Source organism: Mycteria americana, chromosome 8 (assembly GCF_035582795.1).
Source record: "Mycteria americana isolate JAX WOST 10 ecotype Jacksonville Zoo and Gardens chromosome 8, USCA_MyAme_1.0, whole genome shotgun sequence".
NCBI lineage: Eukaryota > Metazoa > Chordata > Aves > Ciconiiformes > Ciconiidae > Mycteria > Mycteria americana.
This window is the reverse complement of record NC_134372.1, coordinates 50,173,418-50,187,254: the sequence shown is the minus strand read 5'-3', so window position 1 is coordinate 50,187,254 and position 13,837 is coordinate 50,173,418.

The following is a 13,837-nucleotide window of genomic DNA, read 5'->3' as shown; positions in this document are numbered from 1 at the left end:
CTTTCTTTTTGGTCTCCCACCCCTTTTTGGCCTCCCACCTCTTTTTGGCCTCTACTTTCCTGTTGGCCTCCCACCTCTTTTTGGCCTCCCACCTCTTTTTGGCCTCTACTTTCTTGTTGGCCTCCCACCCCTTTTTGGCCTCCCACCTCTTTTTGGCCTCTACTTTCTTGTTGGCCTCCCACCCCTTTTTGGCCTCCCACCTCTTTTTGGCCTCTACTTTCTTGTTGGCCTCCCACCCCTTTTTGGCCTCCCACCTCTTTTTGGCCTCTACTTTCTTGTTGGCCTCCCACCCCTTTTTGGCCTCCCACCTCTTTTTTTGCCTCTACTTTCTTGTTGGCCTCCCACCCCTTTTTGGCCTCCCACCTCTTTTTGGCCTCTACTTTCTTGTTGGCCTCCCACCCCTTTTTGGCCTCCCACCCCTTTTTGGCCTCTACTTTCTTGTTGGCCTCCCACCCCTCTTTGGCCTCCCCCCTCTTTTTGTTCTCTACTTTCTAGTTGGCCTCCCACGTCTTTTTGGCCTCCCTCCTCTTTTTGGCCTCTACTTTCTTGTTGGCCTCCCACCTCTTTTTGGCCTCTACTTTCTTGTTGGCCTCCCACCCCTTTTTGGCCTCTACTTTCTTGTAGGCCTCCCACCCCTTTTTGACCTCCCACCTCTTTTTGGCCTCTACGTTCTAGTTGGCCTCCCACGCCTTTTTGGCCTCTACTTTCTTGTTAGCTCCCACCCCTTTTTGGCCTCCCCCCTCTTTTTGGCCTCCCACCTCCTTTCGGCCTCTACTTTCTTCTTGGACTCCCACGTCTTTTTGGCCTCTACTTTCTTGTTTGCCTCCCACCCCTTTTTGGCCTCTACTTTCTTTTTGGCCTCCCACCCCTTTTTGGCCTCCCACCCCTTTTTGGCCTCCCACCTCCTTTCGGCCTCTACTTTCTTGTTGGCCTCCCACCTCTTTTTGGCCTCTACTTTCTTGTTGGCCTCCCACCCCTTTTTGGCCTCCCACCTCTTTTTGGCCTCTACTTTCTTGTTGGCCTCCCACCCCTTTTTGGCCTCCCACCTCTTTTTGGCCTCTACTTTCTTGTTGGCCTCCCACCTCTTTTTGGCCTCTACTTTCTTGTCGGCCTCCCACCTCTTTTTGTTCTTCCACCTCTTTTTGGCCTCTACTTTCTTGACGGCCTCCCACCCCTTTTTGGCCTCTACTTTCTTTTTGGCCTCCCATTCCTTTTTGGCCTCCCAACTCTTTTTGGCCTCTACTTTCTTGTTGGCCTCCCACTCCTTTTTGGCCTCCCACCTCTTTTTGGCCTCTACTTTCTTGTTGGCCTCCCACCCCTTTTTGGCCTCCCACCTCTTTTTGGCCTCTACTTTCTTGTCGGCCTCCCACCCCTTTTTGGCCTCCCACCTCTTTTTGGCCTCTACTATCTTGTTGGCCTCCCACCACTTTTTGGCCTCCTACCTCTTTTTGGCCTCTACTTTCTTGTTGGCCTCCCACCTTTTTTGGGCCTCTACTTTCTTTTTGGCCTCCCACCCCTTTTTGGCCTCCCACCTCTTTTTGGCCTCTACTTTCTTGTTGGTCTCCCACCTCTTTTTGGCCTCTACTTTCTTGTCAGCCTCCCACCTCTTTTTGGCCTCTACTTTCTTGTTGGCCTCCCACCCCTTTTTGGCCTCCCACCCCTTTTTGGCCTCTACTTTCTTGTTGGCCTCCCACGCCTTTTTGGCCTCCCACCTCTTTTTGGCCTCTACTTTCTTTTTGGCCTTCCACCTCTTTTTGGCCTCCCACCTCTTTTTGGCCTCTACTTTCTTGTTGGCCTCCCACCCCTTTTTGGCCTCCCACCTCTTTTTGGCCTCTACTTTCTTGTTGGCCTCCCACCCCTTTTTGGCCTCCCACCTCTTTTTGGCCTCTACTTTCTTGTCGGCCTCCCACCCCTTTTTGGCCTCACACCCCTTTTTGGCCTCTACTTTCTTTTTGGCCTCCCACCTCTTTTTGGCCTGTACTTTCTTGTTGGCCTCCCACCACTTTTTGGCCTCCCACCTCTTTTTGACCTCTACTTTCTTGTTGGCCTCCCACCCCTTTTTGGCCTCCCACCTCTTTTTGGCCTCTACTTTCTTGTTGGCCTCCCACCCCTTTTTGGCCTCCCACCCCTTTTTGGCCTCTACTTTCTTGTTGGCCTCCCACCCCTTTTTGGCCTCCCACCTCTTTTTGGCCTCTACTTTCTTGTCGGCCTCCCACCTCTTTTTGGTCTTCCACCTCTTTTTGGCCTCTACTTTCTTGTCGGCCTCCCACCCCTTTTTGGCCTCCCACCTCTTTTTGGCCTCTACTTTCTTGTTGGCCTCCCACCTCTTTTTGGCCTCTACTTTCTTTTTGGCCTCCCACCCCTTTTTGGCCTCCCACCTCTTTTTGGCCTCTACTTTCTTGTTGGCCTCCCACCCCTTTTGGGCCTCCCACCTCTTTTTGGCCTCTACTTTCTTGTCGGCCTCCCACCTCTTTTTGGTCTTCCACCTCTTTTTGGCCTCTACTTTCTTGTCGGCCTCCCACCCCTTTTTGGTCTTCCACCTCTTTTTGGCCTCTACTTTCTTGTTGGCCTCCCACCCCTTTTTGGCCTCCCACCTCTTTTTGGCCTCTACTTTCTTGTTGGCCTCCCACCTCTTTTTGGCCTCTACTTTCTTTTTGGACTTCCACCCCTTTTTGGCCTCCCACCTCTTTTTGGCCTCTACTTTCTTTTTGGCCTCCCACCCCTTTTTGGCCTCCCATCTCTTTTTGGCCTCTACTTTCTTGTTGGCCTCCCACCTCTTTTTGGCCTCTTCTTTCCTGTTGGCCTCCCACCCCTTTTTGGCCTCCCACCTCTTTTTGGCCTCTACTTTCTTGATGGCCTCCCACCCCTTTTTGGCCTCCCACCTCTTTTTGGCCTCTCCTTTCTTGTTAGCCTCCCACCTCTTTTTGGCCTCTACTTTCTTGTCGGCCTCGCACCTCTTTTTGTTCTTCCACCTCTTTTTGGCCTCTACTTTCTTGACGGCCTCCCACCCCTTTTTGGCCTCCCACCTCTTTTTGGCCTCTACTTTCTTGTTGGCCTCCCAACTCTTTTTGGCCTCTACTTTCTTTTTGGCCTCCCATTCCTTTTTGGCCTCCCACCCCTTTTTGGCCTCTACTTTCTTGTTGGCCTCCCACCCCTTTTTGGCCTCCCACCTCTTTTTGGCCTCTACTTTCTTGTTGGCCTCCCACCCCTTTTTGGCCTCCCACCCCTTTTTGGCCTCTACTTTCTTGTTGGCCTCCCACCCCTTTTTGGCCTCCCCCCTCTTTTTGTTCTCTACTTTCTAGTTGGCCTCCCACGTCTTTTTGGCCTCCCTCCTCTTTTTGGCCTCTACTTTCTTGTTGGCCTCCCACCTCTTTTTGGCCTCTACTTTCTTTTTGGCCTCCCACACCTTTTTGGCCTGTGCTTTCTTGTTGGCCTCCCACCCCTTTTTGGCCTCCCACCTCTTTTTGGCCTCTACTTTCTTGTTGGCCTCCCACCCCTTTTTGGCCTCCCACCTCTTTTTGGCCTCTACTTTCTTGTTGGCCTCCCACCCCTTTTTGGCCTCCCACCTCTTTTTGGCCTCTACTTTCTTGTTGGCCTCCCACCTCTTTTTGGCCTCTACTTTCTTTTTGGCCTCCCACCCCTTTTTGGCCTCCCACCTCCTTTCGGCCTCTACTTTCTTGTTGGCCTCCCACCTCTTTTTGGCCTCTACTTTCTTGTTGGCCTCCCACCCCTTTTTGGCCTCCCACCTCTTTTTGGCCTCTACTTTCTTGTTGGCCTCCCACCCCTTTTTGGCCTCCCACCTCTTTTTGGCCTCTACTTTCTTGTTGGCCTCCCACCTCTTTTTGGCCTCTACTTTCTTGTCGGCCTCCCACCTCTTTTTGTTCTTCCACCTCTTTTTGGCCTCTACTTTCTTGACGGCCTCCCACCCCTTTTTGGCCTCTACTTTCTTTTTGGCCTCCCATTCCTTTTTGGCCTCCCAACTCTTTTTGGCCTCTACTTTCTTGTTGGCCTCCCACCCCTTTTTGGCCTCCCACCTCTTTTTGGCCTCTACTTTCTTGTTGGCCTCCCACCCCTTTTTGGCCTCCCACCTCTTTTTGGCCTCTACTTTCTTGTCGGCCTCCCACCTCTTTTTGGTCTTCCAACTCTTTTTGGCCTCTACTATCTTGTTGGCCTCCCACCCCTTTTTGGCCTCCTACCTCTTTTTGGCCTCTACTTTCTTGTTGGCCTCCCACCTCTTTTGGGCCTCTACTTTCTTTTTGGCCTCCCACCTCTTTTTGGCCTCCCACCTCTTTTTGGCCTCTACTTTCTTGTTGGTCTCCCACCTCTTTTTGGCCTCTACTTTCTTGTCAGCCTCCCACCTCTTTTTGGCCTCTACTTTCTTGTTGGCCTCCGACCCCTTTTTGGCCTCCCACCCCTTTTTGGCCTCTACTTTCTTGTTGGCCTCCCACCCCTTTTTGGCCTCCCACCTCTTTTTGGCCTCTACTTTCTTGTCAGCCTCCCACCTCTTTTTGGCCTCTACTTTCTTGTTGGCCTCCCACCCCTTTTTGGCCTCCCACCCCTTTTTGGCCTCTACTTACTTGTTGGCCTCCCACCCCTTTTTGGCCTCCCACCTCTTTTTGGCCTCTACTTTCTTTTTGGCCTCCCACCCCTTTTTGGCCTCCCACCTCTTTTTGGCCTCTACTTTCTTGTTGGCCTCCCACCCCTTTTTGGCCTCCCACCTCTTTTTGGCCTCTACTTTCTTGTTGGCCTCCCACCCCTTTTTGGCCTCCCACCTCTTTTTGGCCTCTACTTTCTTGTTGGACTCCCACCCCTTTTTGGCCTCCCACCTCCTTTTGGCCTCTACTTTCTTGTCGGCCTCCCACCCCTTTTTGGCCTCACACCCCTTTTTGGCTTCTACTTTCTTTTTGGCCTCCCACCTCTTTTTGGCCTGTACTTTCTTGTTGGCCTCCCACCACTTTTTGGCCTCCCACCTCTTTTTGACCTCTACTTTCTTGTTGGCCTCCCACCCCTTTTTGGCCTCCCACCTCTTTTTGGCCTCTACTTTCTTGTTGGCCTCCCACCCCTTTTTGGCCTCCCACCCCTTTTTGGCCTCTACTTTCTTGTTGGCCTCCCACCCCTTTTTGGCCTCCCACCTCTTTTTGGCCTCTACTTTCTTGTCGGCCTCCCACCTCTTTTTGGTCTTCCACCTCTTTTTGGCCTCTACTTTCTTGTCGGCCTCCCACCCCTTTTTGGTCTTCCAACTCTTTTTGGCCTCTACTTTCTTGTTGGCCTCCCACCTCTTTTTGGCCTCTACTTTCTTTTTGGCCTCCCACCCCTTTTTGGCCTCCCACCTCTTTTTGGCCTCTACTTTCTTGTTGGCCTCCCACCACTTTTTGGCCTCTACTTTCTTGTTGGCCTCCCACCCCTTTTTGGCCTCCCACCTCTTTTTGGCCTCTACTTTCTTGTTGGCCTCCCACCCCTTTTTGGCCTCCCACCTCTTTTTGGCCTCTCCTTTCTTGTTAGCCTCCCACCTCTTTTTGGCCTCTACTTTCTTGTCGGCCTCGCACCTCTTTTTGTTCTTCCACCTCTTTTTGGCCTCTACTTTCTTGACGGCCTCCCACCCCTTTTTGGCCTCCCACCTCTTTTTGGCCTCTACTTTCTTGTTGGCCTCCCAACTCTTTTTGGCCTCTACTTTCTTTTTGGCCTCCCATTCCTTTTTGGCCTCCCACCCCTTTTTGGCCTCTACTTTCTTGTTGGCCTCCCACCCCTTTTTGGCCTCCCACCTCTTTTTGGCCTCTACTTTCTTGTTGGCCTCCCACCCCTTTTTGGCCTCCCACCCCTTTTTGGCCTCTACTTTCTTGTTGGCCTCCCACCCCTTTTTGGCCTCCCCCCTCTTTTTGTTCTCTACTTTCTAGTTGGCCTCCCACGTCTTTTTGGCCTCCCTCCTCTTTTTGGCCTCTACTTTCTTGTTGGCCTCCCAACCCTTTTTGGCCTCCCACCTCTTTTTGGCCTGTACTTTCTTGTCGGCCTCCCACCCCTTTTTGGCCTCTACTTTCTTGATGGCCTCCCACCCCTTTTTGGCCTCCCACCTCTTTTTGGACTCTACTTTCTTGTTGGCCTCCCACCCCTTTTTGGCCTCCCACCTCTTTTTGGCCTCTACTTTCTTGTTGGCCTCCCACCCCTTTTTGGCCTCCCACCTCTTTTTGGCCTCTACTTTCTTGTTGGCCTGCCACCCTTTTTGGCCTCCCACCTCCTTTTGGCCTCTACTTTCTTTTTGGCCTCCCACCCCTTTTTGGCCTCCCACCTCTTTTTGGCCTCCTCTTTCTTGTTGGCCTCCCACCTCTTTTTGGCCTCTACTTTCTTATCGGCCTCCCACCTCTTTTTGGCCTCCCACCTCTTTTTGGCCTCTACTTTCTTGTTGGCCTCCCACCTCTTTTTGGCCTCTACTTTCTTGTTGGCCTCCCACCCCTTTTTGGCCTCCCACCTCTTTTTGGCCTCTACTTTCTTGTTGGCCTCCCACCTCTTTTTGGCCTCTACTTTCTTTTTGGCCTCCCACCCCTTTTTGGCCTCCCACCTCCTTTCGGCCTCTACTTTCTTGTTGGCCTCCCACCTCTTTTTGGCCTCTACTTTCTTGTTGTCCTCCCACCCCTTTTTGGCCTCCCACCTCTTTTTGGCCTCTACTTTCTTGTTGGCCTCCCACCCCTTTTTGGCCTCCCACCTCTTTTTGGCCTCTACTTTCTTGTTGGCCTCCCACCTCTTTTTGGCCTCTACTTTCTTGTTGGCCTCCCACCTCTTTTTGGTCTTCCACCTCTTTTTGGCCTTTACTTTCTTGTTGGACTCCCACCCCTTTTTGGCCTCCCCTCTCTTTTTGGCCTCTACTTTCTTTTTGGCCTCCCACCCCTTTTTGGCCTCCCACCTCTTTTTGGCCTCTACTTTCTTGGTGGCCTCCCACCCCTTTTTGGCCTCCCACCTCTTTTTGGCCTCTACTTTCTTTTTGAGCTCCCACCCCTTTTTGGCCTCCCACCTCTTTTTGGCCTCTACTTTCTTGTTGGCCTCCCACCCCTTTTTGGCCTCCCACCTCTTTTTGGCCTCTACTTTCTTGTTGGCCTCCCACCCCTTTTTGGCCTCTACTTTCTTGTTGGCCTCCCACCCCTTTTTGGCCTCCCACCTCTTTTTGGCCTCTACTTTCTTGTTGGCCTCCCACCCCTTTTTGGCCTCCCACCTCTTTTTGGCCTCTACTTTCTTGTTGGACTCCCACCCCTTTTTGGCCTCCCACCTCTTTTTGGCCTCTTCTTTCTTGTTGGCCTCCCACCCCTTTTTGGCCTCTACTTTCTTGTTGGCCTCCCACCTCTTTTTGGCCTCTACTTTCTTGTTGGCCTCCCACCCCTTTTTGGCCTCCCACCCCTTTTTGGCCTCTACTTTCTTGTTGGCCTCCCACCCCTTTTTGGCCTCCCACCTCTTTTTGGCCTCTACTTTCTTGTCGGCCTCCCATCTCTTTTTGGTCTTCCACCTCTTTTTGGCCTCTACTTTCTTGTCAGCCTCCCACCCCTTTTTGGCCTCCCTCCTCTTCTTGGCCTCTACTTTCTTTTTGGCCTCCCACCCCTTTTTGGCCTCCCACCTCTTTTTGGCCTCTACATTCTTGTTGGCCTCCCACCGCTTTTTGGCCTCTACTTTCTTGTTAGCCTCCCACCTCTTTTTGGCCTCTACTTTCTTGTTGGCCTCCCACCCCTTTTTGGCCTCCCCCGTCTTTTTGTTCTCTACTTTCTAGTTGGCCTCCCACGTCTTTTTGGCCTCCCTCCTCTTTTTGGCCTCTACTTTCTTGTTGGCCTCCCACCTCTTTTTGGCCTCTACTTTCTTGTTGGCCTCCCACCCCTTTTTGGCCTCCCACCTCTTTTTGGCCTCTACTTTCTTGTTGGCCTCCCACCCCTTTTTGGCCTCCCACCTCTTTTTGGCGTCTACTTTCTTGTTGGCCTCCCACCCCTTTTTGGCCTCCCACCTCTTTTTGGCCTCTACTTTCTTGTTGGCGTCCCACCTCTTTTTGGCCACTACTTTCTTTTTGGCCTCCCACACCTTTTTGGCCTGTGCTTTCTTGTTGGCCTCCCACCCCTTTTTGGCCTCCCACCTCTTTTTGGCCTCTACTTTCTTGTTGGACTCCCACCCGTTTTTGGCCTCCCACCTCTTTTTGGCCTCTACTTTCTTGTTGGCCTCCCACCCCTTTTTGGCCTCCCACCCGTTTTTGGCCTCTACTTTCTTGTTGGCCTCCCACCTCTTTTTGGCCTCTACTTTCTTGTTGGCCTCCCACCCCTTTTTGGCCTCCCGCCTCTTTTTGGCCTCTGCTTTCTTGTCAGCCTCCCACTCCTTTTTGGCCTCCCACACTTTTTCGGCCTCTACTTTCTTGTTGGCCTCCCACCTCTTTTTGGCCTCTACTTTCTTGTTGGCCTCCCACCCCTTTTTGGCCTCCCACCTCTTTTTGGCCTCTACTTTCTTGTTGGCCTCCCACCCCTTTTTGGCCTCTACTTTCTTGTTGGCCTCCCACCCCTTTTTGGCCTCCCACCTCTTTTTGGCCTCTACTTTCTTGTTGGCCTCCCACCCCTTTTTGGCCTCCCACCTCTTCTTGGCCTCTTCTTTCTTGTTGGCCTCCCACTCCTTTTTGGCCTCCCACACTTTTTCGGCCTCTACTTTCTTGTTGGCCTCCCACCTCTTTTTGGCCTCTACTTTCTTGTTGGCCTCCCACCCCTTTTTGGCCTCCCACCTCTTTTTAGCCTCTACTTTCTTGTTGGCCTCCCACCTCTTTTTGGCCTCTACTTTCTTGTTGGCCTCCCACCCCTTTTTGGCCTCCCACCTCTTTTTGGCCTCTACTTTCTTGTTGGCCTCCCACCCCTTTTTGGCCTCCCACCTCCTTTTGGCCTCTACTTTCTTGTTGGCCTCCCACCTCTTTTTGGCCTCTACTTTCTTGTCGGCCTCCCACCCCTTTTTGGCCTCACACCCCTTTTTGGCCGCTACTTTCTTTTTGGCCTCCCACCTCTTTTTGGCCTGTACTTTCTTGTTGGCCTCCCACCCCTTTTTGGCCTCCCACCTCTTTTTGACCTCTACTTTCTTGTTGGCCTCCCACCCCTTTTTAGCCTCCCACCTCTTTTTGGCCTCTACTTTCTTGTTGGCCTCCCACCCCTTTTTGGCCTCCCACCTCTTTTTGGCCTCTACTTTCTTGTTGGCCTCCCACCCCTTTTTGGCCTCTACTTTCTTGTTGGCCTCCCACCTCTTTTAGGCCTCTACTTTCTTGTTGGCCTCCCACCCCTTTTTGGCCTCCCACCTCTTTTTGGCCTCTACTTTCTTGTTGGCCTCCCACCCCTTTTTGGCCTCCCACCCCTTTTTGGCCTCTACTTTCTTGTTGGCCTCCCACCCCTTTTTGGCCTCCCACCTCTTTTTGGCCTCTGCTTTCTTGTTGGCCTCCCAACTCTTTTTGGCCTCCCACCTCTTTTTGGCCTCTACTTTCTTGTTGGCCTCCCACCCCTTTTTGGCCTCCCACCTCTTTTTGGCCTCTACTTTCTTTTTGGCCTCCCACCCCTTTTTGGCCTCCCACCTCTTTTTGGCCTCTACTTTCTTGTTGGCCTCCCACCCCTTTTTGGCCTCCCACCTCTTTTTGGCCTCTACTTTCTTGTTGGCCTCCCACCCCTTTTTGGCCTCCCACCTCTTTTTGGCCTCTACTTTCTTGTTGGCCTCCCACCCCTTTTTGGCCTCCCACCTCTTTTTGGCCTCTACTTTCTTGTTGGCCTCCCACACCTTTTTGGCCTGTGCTTTCTTGTTGGCCTCCCACCCCTTTTTGGCCTCCCACCTCTTTTTGGCCTCTACTTTCTTTTTGGCCTCCCACCCGTTTTTGGCCTCCCACCTCTTTTTGGCCTCTACTTTCTTGTTGGCCTCCCACCCCTTTTTGGCCTCCCACCCCTCTTTGGCCTCTACTTTCTTGTTGGCCTCCCACCTCTTTTTGGCCTCTACTTTCTTGTTGGCCTCCCACCCCTTTTTGGCCTCCCACCTCTTTTTGTCCTCTGCTTTCTTGTCAGCCTCCCACTCCTTTTTGGCCTCCCACACTTTTTCGGCCTCTACTTTCTTGTTGGCCTCCCACCTCTTTTTGGCCTCTACTTTCTTGTTGGCCTCCCACCCCTTTTTGGCCTCCCACCTCTTTTTGGCCTCTACTTTCTTGTTGGCCTCCCACCTCTTTTTGGCCTCTACTTTCTTGTTGGCCTCCCACCCCTTTTTGGCCTCTACTTTCTTGTTGGCCTCCCACCCCTTTTTGGCCTCCCACCTCTTTTTGGCCTCTACTTTCTTGTTGGCCTCCCACCCCTTTTTGGCCTCCCACCTCTTCTTGGCCTCTTCTTTCTTGTTGGCCTCCCACTCCTTTTTGGCATCCCACACTTTTTCGTCCTCTACTTTCTTGTTGGCCTCCCAACTCTTTTTGGCCTCTACTTTCTTGTTGGACTCCCACCCCTTTTTGGCCTCTACTTTCTTGTTGGCCTCCCACCTCTTTTTGGCCTCTACTTTCTTGTTGGCCTCCCACCCCTTTTTGGCCTCCCACCTCTTTTTGGCCTCTACTTTCTTGTTGGCCTCCCACCCCTTTTTGGCCTCCCACCTCTTTTTGGCCTCTACTTTCTTTTTGGCCTCCCACCTCTTTTTGGCCTCTACTTTCTTGTCGGCCTCCCACCTCTTTTTGTTCTTCCACCTCTTTTTGGCCTCTACTTTCTTGACGGCCTCCCACCTCTTTTTGGCCTCTACTTTCTTTTTGGCCTCCCACCCCTTTTTGGCCTCCCACCTCTTTTTGGCCTCTACTTTCTTGTTGGCCTCCCACCCCTTTTTGGCCTCCCACCTCTTTTTGGCCTCTACTTTCTTGTTGGCCTCCCACCCCTTTTTGGCCTCCCACCTCTTTTTGGCCTCTACTTTCTTGTCGGCCTCCCACCTCTTTTTGGTCTTCCACCTCTTTTTGGCCTCTACTTTCTTGTTGGCCTCCCAACTCTTTTTGGCCTCTACTTTCTTGTTGGACTCCCACCCCTTTTTGGCCTCTACTTTCTTGTTGGCCTCCCACCTCTTTTTGGCCTCTACTTTCTTGTTGGCCTCCCACCCCTTTTTGGCCTCCCACCTCTTTTTGGCCTCTACTTTCTTGTTGGCCTCCCACCCCTTTTTGGCCTCCCACCTCTTTTTGGCCTCTACTTTCTTGTTGGCCTCCCACCCCTTTTTGGCCTCTACTTTCTTGTTGGCCTCCCACCCCTTTTTGGCCTCCCCCCTCTTTTTGGCCTCTACTTTCTAGTTGGCCTCCCACGTCTTTTTGGACTCCTTCCTCTTTTTGGCCTCTACTTTCTTGTTGGCCTCCCACCCCTTTTTGGCCTCCCACCTCTTTTTGGCCTGTACTTTCTTGTCGGCCTCCCACCCCTTTTTGGCCTCTACTTCCTTGTTGGCCTCCCACCCCTTTTTGGCCTCCCACCTCTTTTTGGCCTCTACTTTCTTGTTGGCCTCCCACCCCTTTTTGGCCTCCCACCTCTTTTTGGCCTCTACTTTCTTGTTGGCCTCCCACCGCTTTTTGGCCTCCCACCTCTTTTTGGCTTCTACTTTCTTTTTGGCCTCCCACCCCTTTTTGGCCTCCCACCTCTTTTTGGCCTCTACTTTCTTGTTGGCCTCCCACCCCTTTTTGGCCTCCCACCTCTTTTTGGCCTCTACTTTCTTGTTGGCCTCCCACCCCTTTTTGGCCTCCCACCTCTTTTTGGCCTCTACTTTCTTGTTGGCCTCCCACCCCTTTTTGGCCTCCCACCTCCTTTTGGCCTCTACTTTCTTGTTGGCCTCCCACCTCTTTTTGGCCTCTACTTTCTTGTTGGCCTCCCACCCCTTTTTGGCCTCCCACCTCCTTTTGGCCTCTACTTTCTTGTTGGCCTCCCACCTCTTTTTGGCCTCTACTTTCTTGTTGGCCTCCCACGCCTTTTTGGGCTCCCACCTCTTTTTGTCCTCTGCTTTCGTGTCAGTCTCCCACTCCTTTTTGGCCTCCCACACTTTTTCGGCCTCTACTTTCTTGTTGGCCTCCCACCTCTTTTTGGCCTCTACTTTCTTGTTGGCCTCCCACCCCTTTTTGGCCTCCCACCTCTTTTTGGCCTCTACTTTCTTGTCGGCCTCCCACCTCTTTTTGGTCTTCCACCTCTTTTTGGCCTCTACTTTCTTGTCGGCCTCCCACCCCTTTTTGGCCTCACACCTCTTTTTGGCCTCTACTTTCTTGTTGGCCTCCCTCCTCTTTTTGGCCTCTACTTTCTTTTTGGCCTCCCACCCCTTTTTGGCCTCCCACCTCTTTTTGACCTCTACTTTCTTGTTGGCCTCCCACCTCTTTTTGGCCTCTACTTTCTTGTTGGCCTCCCACCCCTTTTTGGCCTCCCACCTCTTTTTGGCCTCTACTTTCTTGTTGGCCTCCCACCCCTTTTTGGCCTCCCACCTCTTTTTGGCCTCCACTTTCTTGTTGGCCTCCCACCTCTTTTTGGCCTCTACTTTCTTGTCGGCCTCCCACCTCTTTTTGTTCTTCCACCTCTTTTTGGCCTCTACTTTCTTGATGGCCTCCCACCCCTTTTTGGCCTCCCACCTCTTTTTGGCCTCTACTTTCTTGTTGTCCTCCCACCTCTTTTTGGCCTCTACTTTCTTGTCGGCCTCCCACCTCTTTTTGTTCTTCCACCTCTTTTTGGCCTCTACTTTCTTGACGGCCTCCCACCTCTTTTTGGCCTCTACTTTCTTTTTGGCCTCCCATTCCTTTTTGGCCTCCCACCTCTTTTTGGCCTCTACTTTCTTGTTGGCCTCCCACCCCTTTTTGGCCTCCCACCTCTTTTTGGCCTCTACTTTCTTGTTGGCCTCCCACCCCTTTTTGGCCTCCCACCTCTTTTTGGCCTCTACTTTCTTGTCGGCCTCCCACCTCTTTTTGGTCTTCCACCTCTTTTTGGCCTCTACTTTCTTGTCGGCCTCCCACCCCTTTTTGGCCTCCCACCTCTTTTTGGCCTCTACTTTCTTGTTGGCCTCCCACCCCTTTTTGGCCTCTACTTTCTTGTTGGCCTCCCACCCCTTTTTGGCCTCCCCCCTCTTTTTGGCCTCTACTTTCTAGTTGGCCTCCCACGTCTTTTTGGCCTCCTTCCTCTTTTTGGCCTCTACTTTCTTGTTGGCCTCCCACCCCTTTTTGGCCTCCCACCTCTTTTTGGCCTGTACTTTCTTGTCGGCCTCCCACCCCTTTTTGGCCTCTACTTCCTTGTTGGCCTCCCACCCCTTTTTGGCCTCCCACCTCTTTTTGGCCTCTACTTTCTTGTTGGCCTCCCACCCCTTTTTGGCCTCCCACCTCTTTTTGGCCTCTACTTTCTTGTTGGCCTCCCACCGCTTTTTGGCCTCCCACCTCTTTTTGGCTTCTACTTTCTTTTTGGCCTCCCACCCCTTTTTGGCCTCCCACCTCTTTTTGGCCTCTACTTTCTTGTTGGCCTCCCACCCCTTTTTGGCCTCCCACCTCTTTTTGGCCTCTACTTTCTTGTTGGCCTCCCACCCCTTTTTGGCCTCCCACCTCTTTTTGGCCTCTACTTTCTTGTTGGCCTCCCACCCCTTTTTGGCCTCCCACCTCCTTTTGGCCTCTACTTTCTTGTTGGCCTCCCACCTCTTTTTGGCCTCTACTTTCTTGTTGGCCTCCCACCCCTTTTTGGCCTCCCACCTCCTTTTGTCCTCTACTTTCTTGTTGGCCTCCCACCTCTTTTTGGCCTCTACTTTCTTGTTGGCCTCCCACGCCTTTTTGGGCTCCCACCTCTTTTTGTCCTCTGCTTTCGTGTCAGTCTCCCACTCCTTTTTGGCCTCCCACACTTTTTCGGCC